This window comes from Pelodiscus sinensis, chromosome 13, assembly GCF_049634645.1.
Source record: "Pelodiscus sinensis isolate JC-2024 chromosome 13, ASM4963464v1, whole genome shotgun sequence".
In the NCBI taxonomy this organism is placed as follows: domain Eukaryota; kingdom Metazoa; phylum Chordata; order Testudines; family Trionychidae; genus Pelodiscus; species Pelodiscus sinensis.
The window spans coordinates 17,599,430-17,618,508 of record NC_134723.1 but is presented as its reverse complement, the minus strand read 5'-3'; the positions used below and the strand labels follow the sequence as shown (position 1 = coordinate 17,618,508).

Below are 19,079 nucleotides of genomic sequence, written 5' to 3'. Positions count from 1 at the left end.
GACTGCCCTTGTAGCTTTTCTTCACAGCTGGGCCAGCTATCAGCTTGGTACATCCCCCACCTCCCATGCCATCTTCCCAACCCCACAGGATCCAGAGGAGGAAGAGAACTCACAAGGACCTGATGCAGGAGCAGATGGCCTGCCTGCAGTCCCTGGTCCAGAGTCTCAAGGAGGAGCACAAGGAGTGGGTCACTGACCAGAAGCAGAAGAAGGCCACCTAGGACCAGTTGGCGTACCTGCATAAGGCCATGTGCTCCTCCATCAATTCAATGATGGAATCCATGGCCTTGTTCATGGCCAGCCCCCTCAGCGCTCCCTCATGGCTTCCCCTCCTCGACCCACAGGGACCACTGGAACACCAGAACACATGGCAGTGGGACCTTTCAGGTAGTCATAGCCTCCTGAACAACCAGAGGCAGGCACCAGTCCCAGCTCCATCTCTGACCACCACGCTGATCTTCCCCCTCCTCCATTCCAGATTCTTTCCCCAATCCCTCCCCTGTTGTATGTCCCCCCAAAAAACAGTCCTGTTGTTTCAAGAAGGAAGGCTTTATTATTTGCTCTGCAGGGAAGAGGGGGAAGTGGGAAGGGAGGGATGGGGAAGAAAAGGCACACACAGGGAATGCAGGGGCCCCTTGTGAAGAGCCACGGGGGAAAGTCCCACAACTGGCTTTGGACAAAATACTCCCTCAAGTCCTCCCTGATGAGCACAGCCACTTGATATGCTTTCTATGCAGTGCTGGTGTCTAGCTGCTTATATGCTCTGGCCAGCCATTCACCCTCTGCCCCCGACCCTGACAGAAAAGTCTCCTTTTTGTCTTACAAAGGTTGTGGAGCACACAGCAGGCCACCACCACAAACGGGGATGTTTCACTTGCTGAGGTCCATACAGATGAGGAGGCTCCAGAACCTCCCCTTTAAATGGCCAAATGCACTTTCAACAACCATGCAGCACCTGTTCCGCCTGATGTTGAAGTGCTCCTTGATGGGGTCCAGGCTGCCTGTGTAGGGCTTCATGAGCCAAGGGAGCAAGAGGTAGGTTGTGTCATGCAAATAGGTATGTCCAAGCAGTTGTGTTCTATGCATGACACTTCAGTAGCTCTCGTCATCACTTAACTACACAAAGTATTTAGAACACAAAAATGTGTATTTTACACATGAGAACATTTATTTTATGTTTTCTGGAGGCTCTTTTTAAAATCTATTTATTTGGGTCTAAATTCTGGCGGGTTGTAAATCCCACACTGACTTCAATGGAATAACATGAGGGATGAATTTGGTCCAGTATGCTTAATTCAACAAGCAGAGGCTGTACCTTCATGAGAAAAGTACATGCTGCCTCCATTAGTGTTGGTATCATATTCCTCTTCACAAATAGGACATCCAGGGACTAAACAGAGTGATGAGTCAGAATGTATCAAAATTTACTGGCAATGAGGGATAACATGTACAGGGAACCAGCCTAACAAAAAACAGGTTTAAAAAAGGTACTGCACTGAAGATTTTGCATTTTTAAATTACAAGTATAGTGCCATCATCTTCATTGCTGGCAATATCGTTAGAACTATAGTGTTAAAAAAAAGTTAGTTAACACTAAGTGTAACACTTAGAAATATATTCTTAGAAGTCCAGAGTTTTAGGAAGATCTTTAAAGATATTTTTTAAGCTCTGGCCTTCTAAGAATATATATTTTAAGTACAATAACATTCTAAAAAGACATTAATCTATTAATGGGAATAAATAAGGAAATTAAATGTAATGTCCACAACTGAGGGCCAAGATATTGGGAACTGCGTGATGAAAATCAGGCTTTTAAGTCTGTATTTTCATTACTAAAGTTTTCAACCCCTGACAGCCCCCACTGAAATCAATGGGAGCTATTTGGATACATTAGTTCTGAAAATAAGACCATTTATTTATATGGATAAATACAGACATAAAAGTCTAACTTTATGCATCCAGTTCTGAAAATTTTGGCTCAGGAAATGTAAAAAGGGAGCGTGGTCTCCTGCCCTGCCAGAAAGGGAAAGACCCCCTGCAGCCTCACTTGTGGGCAGAACCAGGACACCTGCGGCCATCTTTCCAGAAGCAGAGGGGCAGAACAGGAAGTGGGATTATAAAAGACCCGCCCTCTAGCTCAGTTGGAGAAGAGCTGCCAGAAGATTCTTCCCCGCTGCTGGGGCCTGGAGCTGACAGAATTGCCAGAGGAACAGGTATGTCTCCTCCAGTGCTGGCGCTTGGAACAGATGGAGACTGCTGATGTGCCAAAGATTCAGCAGAGCTACAAGAGCTGCCAAATCCCTGTGATGCCAATAAGCTGCTGGGCCCAGAGCTGGCCTGCGACATTTTGACACCTGAGGCGGGGAGCTCAAATGACGCCCCCATGCCACCTTTTCTCCTGCCTGCCTGTTACGTCTCTTGTGCCCTCCTTCTCCCAGCACAACACTCCACCATCTCTGTGCATCTAGAGCAGAGAGAATACACATGCATCAGCAGCAGACACAATTTTCTACACTCTGGGTCCTAGTGGCACTCCCCCCCCCACACACAAACACAGTCTGGCACCTGAGGCAGCCGCCTCAGTTCGCCTCATGGTAAGGCCAGCCCTGGCTGGGGCTTCTACTTGCTATCTACCTGAGGGAAACAGGACAACACTGGCGCCCACATACCCCATGATTAGAAGGGTAGGAAGGAGCCCAGGGAAGCTGAATAGGGTTTGGCTGTGGGACTGTTTGTACGCTGGCCACCATGTTGTGGGAGACTCCCCACTGACCTAGTAGTGGACTACTCACTAATAGGGTCCTGGGCGGGGATGCAGCCACCCCATCCCAGGTGGATTGGCCATTTCCCCATTGATAGGCTAAGAGGCCTGGTTCAGTCTGCTGCTCACCGGAGCTAAGGCTCATGGTGCATTTGCTATTGCTTCTGCCCTGATTGAGGGAGCTGGACAGTGAGGCTGTGTCTAGACTGCAGGGTTTTTTTCGAAAAAAAGTAGCCTTTTTTCAAAAAAACTTCACCTGCGTCTAGACTACAGCCACGTTCTTTCGAAATTAAATCGATAGAACGCGGCCTTTCTTTCGACGGCAGTACTCCTCATTTCACGAGGAAAAACGCCTTTTTTCGAAAGTGCTCTTGTGTCATGATCGTGACAGGATCACAAATTATGACTGAGGTGTGCATAGTTAGGAAATCAGTGATGTTACCAATAAACACAATAGGAGAGTATTTTAGCACCTTAGGGAGAAGGGAGGTGAGGCATAGGTTTTTCAAGTAGGAAGTAAGTTTAGGTGTATCTAATTTGGGACTTTGTTCAAACATATCTCCATAGCAGACGGAGGTTCTGGTTTCCTGATTTCCAAGGAACATAAATAGCCACTTCCAGGCTGACGTGACCAAATTACCTGTGATTTGACAGACCAATGTACACTGGGGGGCTTCCCAGTGCCCTGTAGCAGATGCCCCCATGGAAGATGCAAGCCCTATAATGGGAAATTATGCAGTCATTTCCTCCTAATCCCAGACAGTTAGTCGTTCTTCTCTCTCCTGAAGCATGAGAGTTTATATGTCACACATTTTAATCCTAGCTAGCATGACTGCAGCTATTCTGATGACTCACATGCATATTTGCTGCAGGGGCTCCCAAAGAGGAAGAAATGCACTATTTTAATGCGATTGAAATAGAGTGTGAGTATGTGACTTAAAGCTTTATAGCTAATGGCTGATGCTCTTCAATCGGGCTGCAGAAGAAGGCTTTAGGCCTCCCATTATGGTTACAGGCCTTCCAACATGGCTATAGAAAAATCATATTGTTACAAGTATCAGAGGGGTAGCCGTGTTAGTCTGGATCTGCAAAAGGGACAAGGAGCATAAGCTCCTTTGAAGCATAAGCTTTCATGGGCAAAGACCCACTTCAGCAGATGCATGTAGTGGAAATTTCCAGAGGCAGGTATAAATATGCAGACTAGATATAACAAGGTTAATTCAGTCAGGGAGGGTGAGGCCCACTACTAGCAGCTGATGTGGAGGTGTGAACATCAAGAGAGGAGAAACTGCTTTTATACTTGGCTAGCCATTCACAGTCTTTGTTTAATCCTAAACTGATGGGCTACGTCTACACTGGCATGATTTTCCGAAAATGCTTTTAACTGAAAAGTTTTCCATTAAAAGCATTTTCGGAAAAGCACGTCTAGATTGGCAGGATGCTTTTCCGCAAAAGCACTTTTTGCGGAAAAGCGTCCGTGGCCAATCTAGACGCGGTTTTCCGCAAAAAAGCCCCGATCGCCATTTTCGCAATTGGGGCTTTTTTGCAGAAAACAGTACTGTGCTGTCTACACTGGCCCTTTTGCGCAAAAGTCTTTCGGAAAAAGACTTTTGCCCGAACAGGAGCAGCATAGTATTTCCGGAAACGCACTGACGATCTTACATGGGATCGTCAGTGCTTTTCCGGAAATTCAAGCGGCCAGTGTAGACAGCTGGCAAGTTTTTCCGCAAAAGCAGATGATTTTGCGGAAAAACTTGCCAGTCTAGACACAACCCTAGTGTCAAATTTGCAGATGAACTGTAGCTCAGCAGTTTCTCTTTGAAGTCTGGTCTTGAAGTTTTTTTGCTGCAGGATGGCTACCTTTAAATCTGCTACTGTGTGTCCAGGGAGATTGAAGTGTTCTCCTACAGGTTTTTGTATATTGCCATTCCTGATTTGTGTCCATTTATTCTTTTAAATAGGGACTGTCCAGTTTGGCCTATGTATATAGCAGAGGGGCATTGCTGGCACATGATGGCGTATATTATGTTGGTAGATGTGCAGGTGAATGAACCAGTGATGGTGTGGCTAACATATATATTGTTACAGTGTCTCACCATATAAAATAGGCCACTTTTAGAATGAATTTTCATACATGAAACTTTAAAACTTAGTTTTCAATTAGCATTCATAACTGCAGGATATGGTATGCATTCTCAGCCCTGCCAATTCATTTTTAAATTCATGTGACTAGCCATTGGTCTGTTTTTGAAATATATGTTACTCTAATAATGTGTAAAGGGCTTTAGCATGGCAAGTGCCATTAATGTAAATGTTATTTCAGTTACTCTGCCTAATTGCTGAATCATGATGGTTACTTTATTGGAATGTCCCTGAGGAAGGCAATTTAGCCTAATGATAGTGAACAGTAATGACTGCTGCCTAACTGGGATATTGTTACCATAAATTCTACTTACTCAGGAATTATAGATAACATAATCTTATTTTAGCTACTGCCAAATATTTATGTGGCATTTATATGGGTTTAAAATGTGTGATGTTCTCAGCTCTGGCCTTTGACTACAGAAACTGACATTAAAAATTACAGGGCAAGTTTTCAGCTTGTGTAAATGTTTGATCTGGGGCTTTGGGCATTTATATTAGCACTAATGGTGAAATGCTGCACAAAGGAAGTCAATGAAAGTTTTGCCTTGGTTTCAATGGGGCCAGGATTTCACAATATAAATACACCTTCCTGAATGTACAGAACCTGGAAACCACAAGCTCCATTTGACATTTTTGTCTTCTTGCATTAAAAAATAAAACACCCAAAGCAACTTCAGGGTAATATATAACTTTAAAACTCTGGAACTGAAATTTATCATGAATTGTAATGGAGACCTTTCCAAAGCTTATCTTTCTACCCAGATACATAGATATCACTTATTAGTATAGCATTAGTATAGTACATTTTTAGTGTACTAAAAATCAAGTCAACTAACAAAACAGATTTCAGGACAGTACATACCATTTTATATGAAGTTCTGTGAGGAGTTGTACTTTGCATTTGATTACATTATTTTGAAACATATTTTTAATAATATAGAGAATCTGTTCAAAAACATAACATTCCAACCTTAACTCTGAATTTTTGGAAATCAGTGTTTGATTTTCCCCTCTCCCAATCATTCTGATGCATTTTTTGCATCCAGTTTTGTTCCTTAACATATTTTCTAGTTTTTGAGGATATGATTTTGAAAAGCTAGCTTGGTTCTCATATTCTTCCATTTATATATTATATCACAGATTCTTTTACATATAAAATCACTTTTATGGACTGAAGAATAAATTGTATTAAACTTCTAAAGTAACTGTAATGTAATGGTCTACAATGCATCACAGCAATGATACATCTGCATAATAAGATTAAAAAGACAATATTTTTGAAGTATCAATTCAAGGTCTAAATATATAAACATTTCTCAAAGCTTTTAAAATGAGAGCTATTATTGTGCTGGACATCTGGACAACTGAAAATGAATATCTGGTCATATCATCGTACCTGATTTAACATCTGATCACACCAACTGGTAAATAAAAGCAAAAATGAAACACTTAAACTTTGAAAAACCTGACATTGGTAAGTTCTAATATCAAATGTTATGGCAATGCATAGCATTGCTTCCACATCAGGCTGCCCTTGTAGTTCTTCCAGGAAGACATAAGACATGGGTCAGGAAATAGATTAACAACTTCCACTTTCTTCCTATGGCTATTTTCCAAATACATAGAAACGGCAGAGAGAAGCTGGATTGTCAATACAGTTAATATTCATTTGAACAGGCTTGCTTCTGCCACGATAGCAATTTCTGAAAAACCTACAAGAGATTCAATAACCCAGTAACAAAATTAACAAATTTCAAGGATAAGTGCAAGAAAAACTCTTGCACGAGATGGCTTCACTGCTTCAATATCAGTATCAGACTGTATTTCTACCAGTTCATTGACAATAATTTTTAATATTTACACTTGCTTTCCACCTTTCACATGGGCACAGTCTAGTGAAATGTGTGTGTGTGCGCGCACGCACACGCACACGAGGATGAGGGAGGGTATTGAGTAAAGTCTTGGACAGGAAGGGAGAAATTGAGACCAGGGAGAGACCAGGCAGACATCATCATTGTGGACATTCATTTGGAATGGGTGATGCCCCAAGAGGTATTCATTTCTCTCTCATGCCTTCTGTCCCCATTAGGGAGTGGACAGCCAATAGCTATACAGCTCCTGAGGAGAATGGGCCTTGGAACTGCAAGAATATAAGTTATTTTATTTTTTATCAAGCCTCAGGGTATGTCTACACTACAGCATTATTTCGAGTTATCTTAATTCAAAATAGTTAATCTGAATTAAGCTAATTCAAATTAACGCGTCTATACACAAAAACTATTTCAAATTAGCCTTTTGCTAATTCGAAATAGCACATCCACACTCAGTGAACCCTGAACCAAAGTTAAGGCTGGCCAGAACCAGTGCCGGCAGGGCATCAGGGTTATGTCTAGACTACAAGGTTTTGTCGACAGACGTTTTGTCGACAGATACTGTCGATAAAGCTTCTATTGACAAAGAGCGTCTAGACTACATCCAGTTCTGTCGACAAAGAAAGCCGCTTTGTCGACATAACAGTGTGGACGCAAAGGACAGTGTAGATGCAATAATGCCTTCTATCGACAGAATTCTGTCAACAAAAGGCGTTATTCCTCGTAGAATGAGGTTTACATACGTCGACAAAACTGCTGAGTTTTGTCGACGTTATGTCGACATAACTCAAAAGCAATGTGGACGCAGGTATAGTTTTGTCGACAAAAGTCCACTTTTGTCAACAAAACCTTGTAGTCTAGACACACTCCAGGTTAGGACTTAGTGTGTGCGGCTGCTGCCTGAGGCTAACTGAGCTTCGTGCTTAAAGGTACCCGACCCCCACCCCAGACAGACAGTTCTCAGGGTTCCCCACTTGCTTGTCTACCTCGATGAGGGACAGCAAAGCAGTCCTGCCTTGGAGTGTCCTCACTCGGGACACCACAGCACTCAGCCATCATCCCGGCTGCACTTGCTGCAGGCTGCCATCCGCGGGGCCCATTAGGAGGCTGTCAGGATCCAGGAGTCCCTGCAGGAGAGCGTCCACCCCAAGGAGCCCTCAGAGCCACCCCAGTCCTCCCCACCAGGGGCTCATGCTGTTCACTGTACCCCGGGCGTGTAGCGGTGGATCTGCTGAACCCTCTGGAGTGGGAGGAGGTCCTGGGCAGGGTGGTGCGCCCTGCACCCACAGCTGGCATGGCTGTGGAGAAAGAAGAGAAGCGGTCAGTTCCTCCTGGGGACAGAAAGGGTGAAGCCCAGCCCCTGTCTGCAAGGTGAGGATAACCGTGCCCTGCACCATCAGAGTCGACGTGCTTGCACAGAGGCCATGGTCGGGATGGCTCTCTCCGGGAGTGGGAGCTGTCCCAAGACCACACCCATGCCTCTGTGCCGTGTATAGTGCGGTCGAGGTGAGGGGGAGATGTCCCCTGCCTCTGTGCAGAGGGGGCATGTGAAGGGAGGGCATCCTGCTGGGTCCTGCCCCGGGGTCGGGAGCATGTCAGGTCTCTTCACACACATGTGTGGCTATTGGGCCATGGCCCCTGTGTGGCTTGCAGCTGGAACCACCTGCCCAATGTTGGCACGGCACGTGCCCACATGTGCACAGGTGGCTGCATGATCCGTCGGAGGCATGGCCCATGCGTGCAGGCCCTGGTTCGTCCCCCCACAGATAGGGAACAGTGATAGCACTTACTTGGTGTGGCCTCCCCTGATTACCCTGCTGACTCTGGTGCCAGGACAGCTCAGGGGTCCAGGTGGCATGGCACCCTCCATGCTGGCCCCTCTGGTCCCTGCTTGCTGGCCCTCAGAGTGGTGCAGATCGTCCCACCCCCCAGGATGTGGTTGAGGGTGGGGAAGTAGGGGCAGATGTCAGCCCCTGCTGTGGCACCGTGCCTGGTGGCCCTGGTGTACCCCTGCCGAATTTATTTTATTTTGAGGCACATGTGCTCCTGCGTATGCCTGTGGCCCTTTCTGGCCATGGTGGCCACTATGCGGCGACAGACAGCAGCATTCCTGTAGCCAGACAGGAACCCCCCTTGTAACATCCATCTTGCTTGCCTGGAGCATACAGGGCGCAGAGAGCAGTAAAATCAGTATAGTCTTTGAAGCTTTGACAGGAGGCCCTGGACAACTGTAAGCAGAGATAAGAGGGTGGTCAAACTAATCACTGACCAAGACATTGCCGAGGAGTGCCCTTGACTGAAACCCATATTGATACGATCACACACTCATCTGGGGGGAGGAATCTCCCACCCAGCAAAGAATGTCCAGTACTCCTAATTTAGTTATCTCTCCCTTACAAGTGTAAATTACTTGAAACACCCTTGTAAGAACTGGCATCACAAAGACGGACCAGTACAATTTGGCATCTTAGATAAGAAAGAGGATATGGGCCCCTATGGGTATAAAGATGGGTCCAGCAGCACACTCACTCTGAGTGTCAATCTGTCATATACCTGCTGGCCGGGTTGGCCTCCTACCGGTTGGCCTCCCGAGGTTCCATGGGGACGCCCACCTCCTATTCGTCTTTCCGAGGAATTGAGGGACCGACCCTGGCCTGACACACTAGAGTCGAGAGGCGCAGAAGGGGGTAAAAATTGTACCCATATGTGTCCGTTTGTTTTAGTGCATGCATAGAATAGAGCTCTTTAAAGATTAAGCTGTCACTAGGTACCATTATTTTCTATCTTCCTTTTTCCTGTGTAACCATTTTAAGATCTGTATTTGCTAGAAGTTAAGAAATAGAGCAATAGCCATTGTAACCATATGATTTATAAGCTTCTTTAATAAACCTGTAACTGTTTAAGCTTTAACCTGACTCCTTCAATTGCTGTAACAGAACCAAGCACAATTTAAAAGAACTTCAGACCGTCATAAGGCAGACACAGATGCAGGCAGAGCTGGGCATTTGGATCGTGTTGCCTCCAGGGGGCAGATCCATAGGGGTATCCATCAGCCTTCCATAGGCTGCCTGCTGCGGAGGGACCCCGGTCCTAGCAGCTAAAGACACGGGTGTAATAAGCTCTCCCTGCAAACTTTGGGGCGTCTGTCAGCCTATTGGCTGCCTGCTGCGAAGGGACCTCGGTCCTAGCGGCTAAAGACATGGATGTAAAACCTCTCAGGGTGCCCGTCAGTCTCCCCTAAGGCCGCCCGCTGCGACAGGACCTCGTGTCCTAGCAGTTGAAGTCTCGGGTGTATAACACACACACACACACACACACACACACACACACACACACACACACACTGGCCTGACCATCGGCTGACAATTCCTCCGCCTGGTGCGGAGATCATGGACATTGGAGGCTTCCTCCCAAACCTCAATGAGGTCCATGATCTCTGCACCAGTCTAGGTGGGCGTGCGCCATCTACGGCCCCTGGCTGGCCCCTGGGAGCTGGGGGACTGGGCGGGGGGACTGGGCTGGCAGTGCCTGCGTGGCTCATGACGGGGCTGGCAGTGCTGGCTCTCTACAGGCAGGCCTCTGGCTCTCACGTGCCCAGTAGCCTGACTCTACCCCTTTTAAGGGCTCTGGGGCTGAGGGAGAGGAGAGTAAATTTTCCTGGTAGTGCCCAGAGTGGCCACCAGGGCACCCTGGGAAGGGCTGGAGGCCAGCTAATTCGAATTAAGTGTCTACACAGCACTTAATTCGAATTAGCTAATTGAAATTTGGAGTTACTCCTCATAGAATGAGGTTTACCAAATTTGAATTAAGTGCTATTTCTAATTTAATTTGAAATAGCGGTTTGCATGTATAGACGCTATAAAAGTTAATTTGATATAACAACTGTTATTTCAAATTAACTTTGGAGTGTAGACATACCCTCAGACCCTACTTGGTTTCTTCACAAAACTTCTGCACCCTGTCATGTGTGTGTGGGGGGAGGGAGTGGGGGGGGGGAAGACGATGAAGAAATCTTTGTGGCATTTACAGCATGATTCTTTAAGATTCAGCTGTACTGCTGAAAATTTTGCCCCTTCCTATTGATTTTTCCAGTAATCTAGTTCATTTTTTTCCACTTCATTGTCAAAACCATAATTTATTCACATTGATGATTTCCTAAGACAAAGTGTAGTAGGGCAAACTTGTTTTGAGTCTGAGGCTTTGTCCCAGTGCTCTGTGTAAACCACCTCCACAAGGGGAGTAGCTAACAGCCTTGGAAGTGCAGCTCCCTGGGCTGTGGTCTGGTTCACACCGGTGCTTTAAAATGTTGTAATTTGCTGCACTAGGTGAGAGGCTATTTTTTTACAGCCTGAGCCAGAAAGTTGCAGCGCTATAAAGTGCCAGTATAGACTTAGCCTGAATAACTCAACCACTTTACCTTGACCCAGCCTTTAAACTTTTGCACAATATATTGCCAACCATTTAATCACTCTCTGTTAGATGTGTTTACCATGTAGCTTCTTAAACTCACAAAGGGTTCGTTTGGAATTTAGATAAACTCCCTTTGAGTGAGATTTTGAAGGGTTTTTTTTTTTGTCTCTCAGCAAAAGAGGAGTTATCATGTCTTATTATTTTACTCTGAAGGAAACAAACTGTAATTGTTTCCCGATTAAAAATATATATCTGCTTGGATTACTAGACATAAGCTGTTAACAAATTAATATGGGAATAATGCTTAACCATAAGTGTTGCAATTGAAGTACTAAATTCAGATTTCATGAGTGAGGTATTTAGCAATTCTACAGAAGGTCTTTCCCTTAAGAGAGATTCAGAAGGCCTGGATCTCTGAAGTAGTAGTGCTTCTCTGCTCTGCTCTACAGATAAGAGGGGAAGGGTAGGAAAGGGTGCAGAAAATGCCTGCTGTGTCCTGGGATTACACACTGATGTGGAGCTGAAGTAGTCGCTTTTTGCCTCTCATAATGTCCCAATGTAGGGGGCAAAGGGGCCATGCTGGGAGTGGGTAGAAGAAAGAAGACATACTGTAGGAGACAGGGGGCTGCTGCCCTTCCCCATCTCCAACAATTCTCAGTTACCCATGGTCATAGGTAGCACAAGAGTTAAAGTTGCCCCAAGACTGCTCTAATTTACACTTCTGGCCAGCCAAGCTCCATGTAGCCACCACAATTAATAAAAGAAGTGTCAAATGTGTCAGACGGGGATCCTGGAAAGGAAGGATCAGTTAAAATAATTACTTGCTGCAGCTTGGTTTCTAAACAAAGTATGTAAAAAATCATAAGTAAAGGTTACTAATAGCCAATTATTAATCTAACTGAGTTATCAATCTAAATGTCTTCATCTGGCTTCTCAGTACAAAACTTTGTGGGTGTATATAGTTTAGAAGAGCATACTCTGGCATTGCAAGGTTTTTATTATAGGCCAGGATAAACTAATAGGGATTCTCCACTTCATTTCAGTGGACAGTATTATCTTAGTTTTAACAAAATACAGGACAAAGTAGCACTTTAAAGACTAACAAGATGGTTTATTAGATGATGAGCTTTCGTGGGCCAGACCCGCTTCCTCAGATCAAATAGTGGAAGAAAATAGTCACAACCATATATACCAAAGGATACAATTAAAAAAAATGAACACATATGAAAAGGACAAATCACATTTCAGAACAGAAGGGCAATGGGGGGGGGGGGGAATGAAGGTAAATGTCTGTGAGCTAATGGTGTTAGAGGTGATAATTGGGGGGAAGCTATCTTTTTAATGGGTAAGGTAGTTGGTGTCTTTGTTGAGCGCCCCGAGGAGAGTGTCGAATTTTAGCATGAATGACAGTTCAGAGGATTCCCTTTCAAGGGCAGATTTGAAAGTCTTCTGAAATGGCAAAAGGATCAATGTCCACAAAACAGATATTAGACAGGATCACAAAGAAAAAACAGTTTCTTGCCATTTCAACCAGCAAGGACACTGTCTCAACGACCTAATTACATGCATCCTACTCCAGAAGACTTTCAAATCTGCACTTGAAAGGGAATCCTCTGAACTGTCATTCATGCAAAAATTCGACAATCTCCGCGGGGGGCTCAACAAAGACACCAACTACCTTACCCATTACAAAGATAGCTTCCCCAATTATCACCTCTAATACCATTAGCTCACAGACATCTACCTTTCCCCACTTCTAATATCATTAACTCACAGACATTTACCTTCCTTACCCCCCCCCCGCATACCCCTTCTGTTCTGAAATGTGATTTGTCCTTTTCATATGTGTTCATTTTTTTAAATTGTATCCTTTCGTATATATGGTTGTGACTATTTTCTTCTACTATTTGATCTGAGGAAGTGGGTCTGGCCCACGAAAGCTCATCATCTAATAAACCATCTTGTTAGTCTTTAAAGTGCTACATAGCCCTGTATTTTGTTTCAGCTACACCAGACTAACACGGCTACATTTCCATCACTATCTTAGTCTTTAGTCTGTGTTGCTGCCTGCTGATATTTGCATAGCAGTTTTATCTAAGGTTCTGATGTTTACAGAGAGCTTCAGTAAATGGATATGACTGTCTAGCAAAGAAGTGGGACAATTAACATAAATGGTAGATATATTTTCTCTTACTGGGCACTATGACCATAAATTCTTGTGCTGTAGCTAATGTACTGTGTATGAATGCTGCCTGCATCACTTGCTTATTCAGGAGATCTTTGTCTCTGCATCTCTTGACTGATCTAGTACTAATTCTAAATTAGCAAGTTTCAGTTCTCTAATTCAGGGTTGGGTGATGATGTAATGCATCTGTTTCTGAGGAGAAAGTAACCCTGGAAACAGGGAGTAGCCACTAGTGTTTGAGAAGCCTAGAGCTCAAGACCATTCTGCCCTGGGTCTGCACATGAACTTTAAATACCATGGTAGAAATTTTAGCTGTGAAATTGCCACTTGATTTAGTAACAAGATTGTCTTATTTATTTCCTAATGATTAACATGGAAAAAATGTTATTATATTACATACATAAATGTCATTATATTACATACATCAGTGTCAGAATGACCATATTCACTAAACTTAAATAATAAAAACAGCAGTTGTATGATTTTAAATCTAGGGAGCTATATCTATCTGTACCAAGTTTTGCATGATTAAATATCTGATTGTGGTTTTGGTAGCATTCTTACTGAAGCTTTGACTCTTTGAAGTGTTAAATTTAAATAAATACACTTCAATATTGGAACAGCATCATATTTACGACACCTTAATTGTCAAACAAAATCTAAATTTCTTTACATTAGATGTGCAAATCTAAATATAACCTAATCGGAGACCTTTTATAGTATGGCCATGCATTTTTAAGAGCACAAGCTAATATTAAGTGACAATTCTGCTCCCATTGAAGATAGTATCGAAACTCCCATTCTCTTCGGTGGAAGAAAAATCAAACCTTTGATGACAATTCACATTATTAACCAATAATGGCTTACATAAACCACCTTACTGTAAACCAATGTGATAATTATATTTTATACTTTAATAATGGTGTATTACTATCTGAGATGAATACATAAGCTCACATATAATAAGCAACAACTTGAAGTAGACAAAAATCTAAATTCTTCCTACATTTAAAAAAAGTTTGAATAAGCTTTGTAATGAACTTTAATCTGTGCCTCACTGTGCCAGAAATCTTGCAGACTCTGTTTTTTTTAAATGAGATTTTTCCCACACTATCACTCAGATACTCCTCTGAACCAAACCTCCAGATACTTACACTTTACAAGAGAGGAAGTTGATGTGTATTTCCTACACAAGTAATACAGGGAATGTGAATCAATTTCTCTATTCATTGCACAATCAAACTCTTACTGGAATCAATGGGAGTCTTGGGTACACATGATATGCAGGATTGGAATTTCCCATCGTGGAAAAGTCCCCAAAAATTTAGCAATTATTTTTATAGAGGTGCACAAATACATGCTTTCATTTTATTTAAACAGATACAAAACATTCTATTATAAAAACGAACAAACTTCACATTGGCCAGTTTCATGAATATGGATTATGATGTGTATTACCGAAACACTTCTAGTAGGCTACGTATACACTACGAGCCTCTTCTGCAAGAGGATATGCAAATTGAGCACTAATTTGCATATGCTGCGCTCTCATTTGCATTTCCTTCTTGGATCCCTTTTGTGCAAGAGGTGCTATGTAGACACACCCTGAGAGAGGGCATCTGGGAATCCTAAGAAGAAACAAATGTGAGGTGAAGGTTTGAGTGGGACATTTTATTTCATTATTGCTTATGTGTTTATAGAATTAAAGCCTGGAAAAAGGGAGGAGTTTGAATTCTACTGCGTATGTTGCCCCTGCAGGCCCACTGATAGGGAGGTGGGGGTATAAACTGGACAGTTGTCCCAGGGCCCAGTAATTCAAAGTGGCCAGGGACTCCAGCTGCCGTCACTGCTACTACGACAGCAATGGAATCCAGAGCCCCCACCCCTTTAAATCGCTGCTGGAGTGCCATGCTGCATGCTCCGGGCAGAGCTGAGGGCTGGGAGGGGTAGGGGTAGAGGTCCCATAGAGGCTGTCAGCTTCCTTGTGCCTTTGCTTCAGAGTAAGTGGATATAGCACCGTTTTGCAGAACATGACTGGGTTTATAGGTTAAACTGTTATTAAAATTGAATTGGGTGTCATTAGACATACAGAACACCCTTGCAATTCGCTGAATCACTATTCGTGTGTCTCTCCCACCTCCCCCATTGCATCCCAGACCCTGATTTGGGGAGATTGCAGCCATGGGGGGAGGCATGTTGCTGTGGCAGCGGCTGTCAGCCCCCTTTCCCTCCCCTCCCCCCCTCACTGCAGGAGCCAGGATCTGTGGGGAACTCACGGCTGGAGCCAGCGCCCATTGGGAGCTTCCCATGGTTCCTGGAAGCTGTGGTGAGTTCAGGAGCCGCAGGGAGCTCTCTGAAGGGGTTGGGAGCTGCTTTCCCCCCAGAATTCACGGATTTCACCATTCACAGTGGTGCCAGGAACACATCCACCATGAATGTACCTATAAAAACAGTACAAAGTCAGGAGGTTTTTTTATGTTTAAAATAAACTTTCTGTGGCAGGCTTGGCATAAAGCACATTTTATCAGTGTTTCAGTTGTGGCTAACAGTACAAAACAATGTAAGGTGATTAACCAGTGGAGCTGATTTATGCTGCAGACTGCCTTCTTTTGGGGGAGGGAGAGACAGCAAGTTCTAATGTTGGGGGAGTGCAAATGTACAGGAAGTGAATTCAGCACAACAGCATCCATAATATTAGCAACTGTATTTTCACAGAATCATGAGCCTATGTGCTGTCATTTTGAAGTTCTGTATGAAAATGATTCATCTACTTTGCAGTCTGACAGAATCTCATATTAGCATCAGATTATGAGCGGAGCAGATAATAGCTTCTCCTGGGATCATTTGCTTCTTAAATTCTATTTCTAAAACTTCAAGGCAATTCTAGAGGACAGTTTGATATTGTCCCCAACAATCTGCATTATTAAAGTGCCACAAGACTATAGAGTGAGTCATCAGCACAGGCTGGACAGCAGAGATAGCATGACATAAAGATGAATTACATCTCAACAGCTTTTCTTTGAAAGGGAATATATGCTGCTCGCATTGACTGTGGCGTGGACTTGTAATGTTAAACAACTCTTTAAAGGTCTTCTTAATTAAAGTTTTTGGTGCAAAGTTAATCAATTGAACAGAAGGCCAAATCCTGAGAGATTTTGCAGTTTTCATGCAGCTTTTGCATAGAACTTGTCGAAAATGTCTGAGCAAATATGAAGTAAAAATGAATAAACCCTTTTGTAATTTTGAAAATGTGTGCCTTAATCTACAAAACACACTGAAACAAAATTTTCGGGAGGTAGTCAGATCCTCTAATCAGTGATTTATTAATTATTATTAATAATAATAAATAATAAAGGTAAAACTTCTTTCACTCTCTACATGTGCATGCATGCAATAGAATTGGATGAATGTTGAAAAAAATCTGGATATTCTCACAAATTTGAACACAGATTTGCTTTAGCTGTATTTGCATCTTATTGTGTTCCCTTTCAGCAAACATGTATTACTTGAATTACCATAGTGTGTAGGGGTTCTCGTCATAGATAAGGACCCTATTGTGCTAGGCATTGAATAAACACAGAAGCAAAAGACAGTCCCTGCCGCAAGGGCTTACAATCTTATAAGAAAACAGACAACAGATGGATGTAGACAGATGTGGGAGCACGAGAAGACAATGGCTATGTCTACACTTCAGTGACACAGACCTCAGCCCACATTATGCTCTGAGTTCCCTGTTCTGGAGGCTTTCCAATATCTTTCCAGCCACTTCCCTCAGTAGCAACTGGAGTGGGAAGGGTCTGGCAAGACCCACTATTCCAGTCCTGGCCCAGGGACCCTATATATGGCTACCACTTGCTGAATCCCCTCAAGATTCCCCTGTAGATCTCCATGAGCCACTCCTCATGGCCCCAGAACCCTCTTTGCCCTTTACTCAGTGCCTCAGTCTGCAGATACCTGCGCCTGCCAGGAGCTACTTTTAACATTCTGGGTCTCTGCCTGCCACCCTGCTCTGTACAGGGTGCTGGCTGCCTTCAACCTGCCAGGTAACCAGTTTTCCACTCCCTCCTCAGGCTCCAGGGAGTTACTGCCACTGTTCTGTACTGCAGCTCTTCCTGTATGGGTCTGCCTGGCCTTAATCGGTTGCCTCCTGCACAGTCTCCCTAGGGATCCATTAACCTCTGAGACCCCAATATGGGTCAGGACACCATCACAATTCCTTCCAGGAATGTGATGGTAGGTAGTCATATTGACTGGTAGAGCTCAGTGCACACTTTCAAGGAGACATACTGTGCGTACTTTCTTATGGAGACTCTCTGGTACTCTCTTTTTCTTATTCTCATAATCTAAAATAAATTCCATTCTTACCTAAAATATATGGCTCTTTGTATATGGAAAATCATAATACTACACTCCTTAACATTTTTCTTTAGCTTCTACCAACCTTATTTCTTCTAACCACACTATTATGTTTCTGTTCTCTAATAAAACTTTCAAGAGTAGATTATAAAAACAGTACAGCAACATATATAATGAAATAAAATCAGTAAAAATTCAGATCCATTTAATTATAGGCCATTCACAGTATTACTTTCCATTTGAACTAATGAAATTTCAATTAAAAAAACCTTATGCATGTTTTCACTACTCTTACATACCAAATACACTCTGTTAGAATTCATAAGGATGTAGACTTGACACCCTCTCTTTTCTAAACACTCCAATGAACAGTAACTATTGCTCATGTAACTCAGAACAGCCTTTCAGCTGGTTAAATGAACTGCAGTACATGGTGAATAAATAGTAATTGCGCTCTGTAGTTAAACAATAAGATTGCTAAGTGCCAGCTGCCAAGTCATTCAGAGCTCATCTAACTACTGCAGCGTTCCCCAAGAACAGACAGAATACCTAAATTCATCCAGGCCTAGAAGAAACTAGCTGCAAGAGTGCTTTAAGAGGGTGTCTGCTGTTCTGTTCAGAAGAATTTGTCTTTTGATTTGCATTTTGCAATGATTTATAATGGCACATGGAGATTTATCTAAGAATCTATCATTACACTTCTTTGTCTGTACCTGATTTATATGCGACAAAGCTAAAACTGGGACTGGATACAAACAATAAGGATACAAAACAGATATGTTTAGTGTTGAGACAAGCCAAAACTGGAGCATGGAATCCTAATTCAGTTTTCAATAGAAGAAAGGGCTGGAGTAGAGCTAGTGACAGAATCCACTGAAGAGATTTTTAAAGGCATAAATTACAGTTTGAGGACAGATTAAGTATGAGGACAGGAAAGTATCCTTGTAGGTCCACACTGCCAGCATTTTCTCTGTTGAAATGATCAAGGGGAAGATACTGAGTCCAGAACCACAGAAATGACTTTCTAATCACCAACAGCATGGCCAGTCCTGTGTAAGGCATTCAGATCCTTATCTAGTTTGCTAAATAGTTTAGCAACCTTGCCAGGAGTTTAGGAACCTTGTTCCCTATCACATCAAGCAGCGCCTTACAGGTGAGCTTACAGTTAACTTTCCATAAGTAGCCTCCATTGCTCCACTTGTTAAAATTTCAAACAGGCAACTTTGTGCTTTCTCCCATGCAGCCCCACATGCCAAGGGAGATGATCCACATAAACTTCTGTACAATCATTTCATTACCCACCTTCATATCCCTCCTCAAGCCTGCTGGATGCCGTGATGCCTGATAACTT

General features: G+C 43.3%; 1 long non-coding RNA gene across 1 annotated transcript in view; it reads right to left on the bottom strand.

Annotated features, from left to right (window-relative positions):
* Positions 1-5,669: 5,669 nt before the first annotated feature.
* LOC142831283 (uncharacterized) overlaps positions 5,670-19,079 on the bottom strand; it is a 38,007-nt gene continuing 24,597 nt past the window's right edge. The window contains exons 2-3 of the long non-coding RNA XR_012906996.1: positions 7,985-8,075; positions 5,670-6,618 (exon numbers count right to left, since the gene is read on the bottom strand). This is a non-coding gene — a long non-coding RNA (uncharacterized LOC142831283). The remainder of the gene's footprint in view (positions 6,619-7,984; positions 8,076-19,079) is intronic.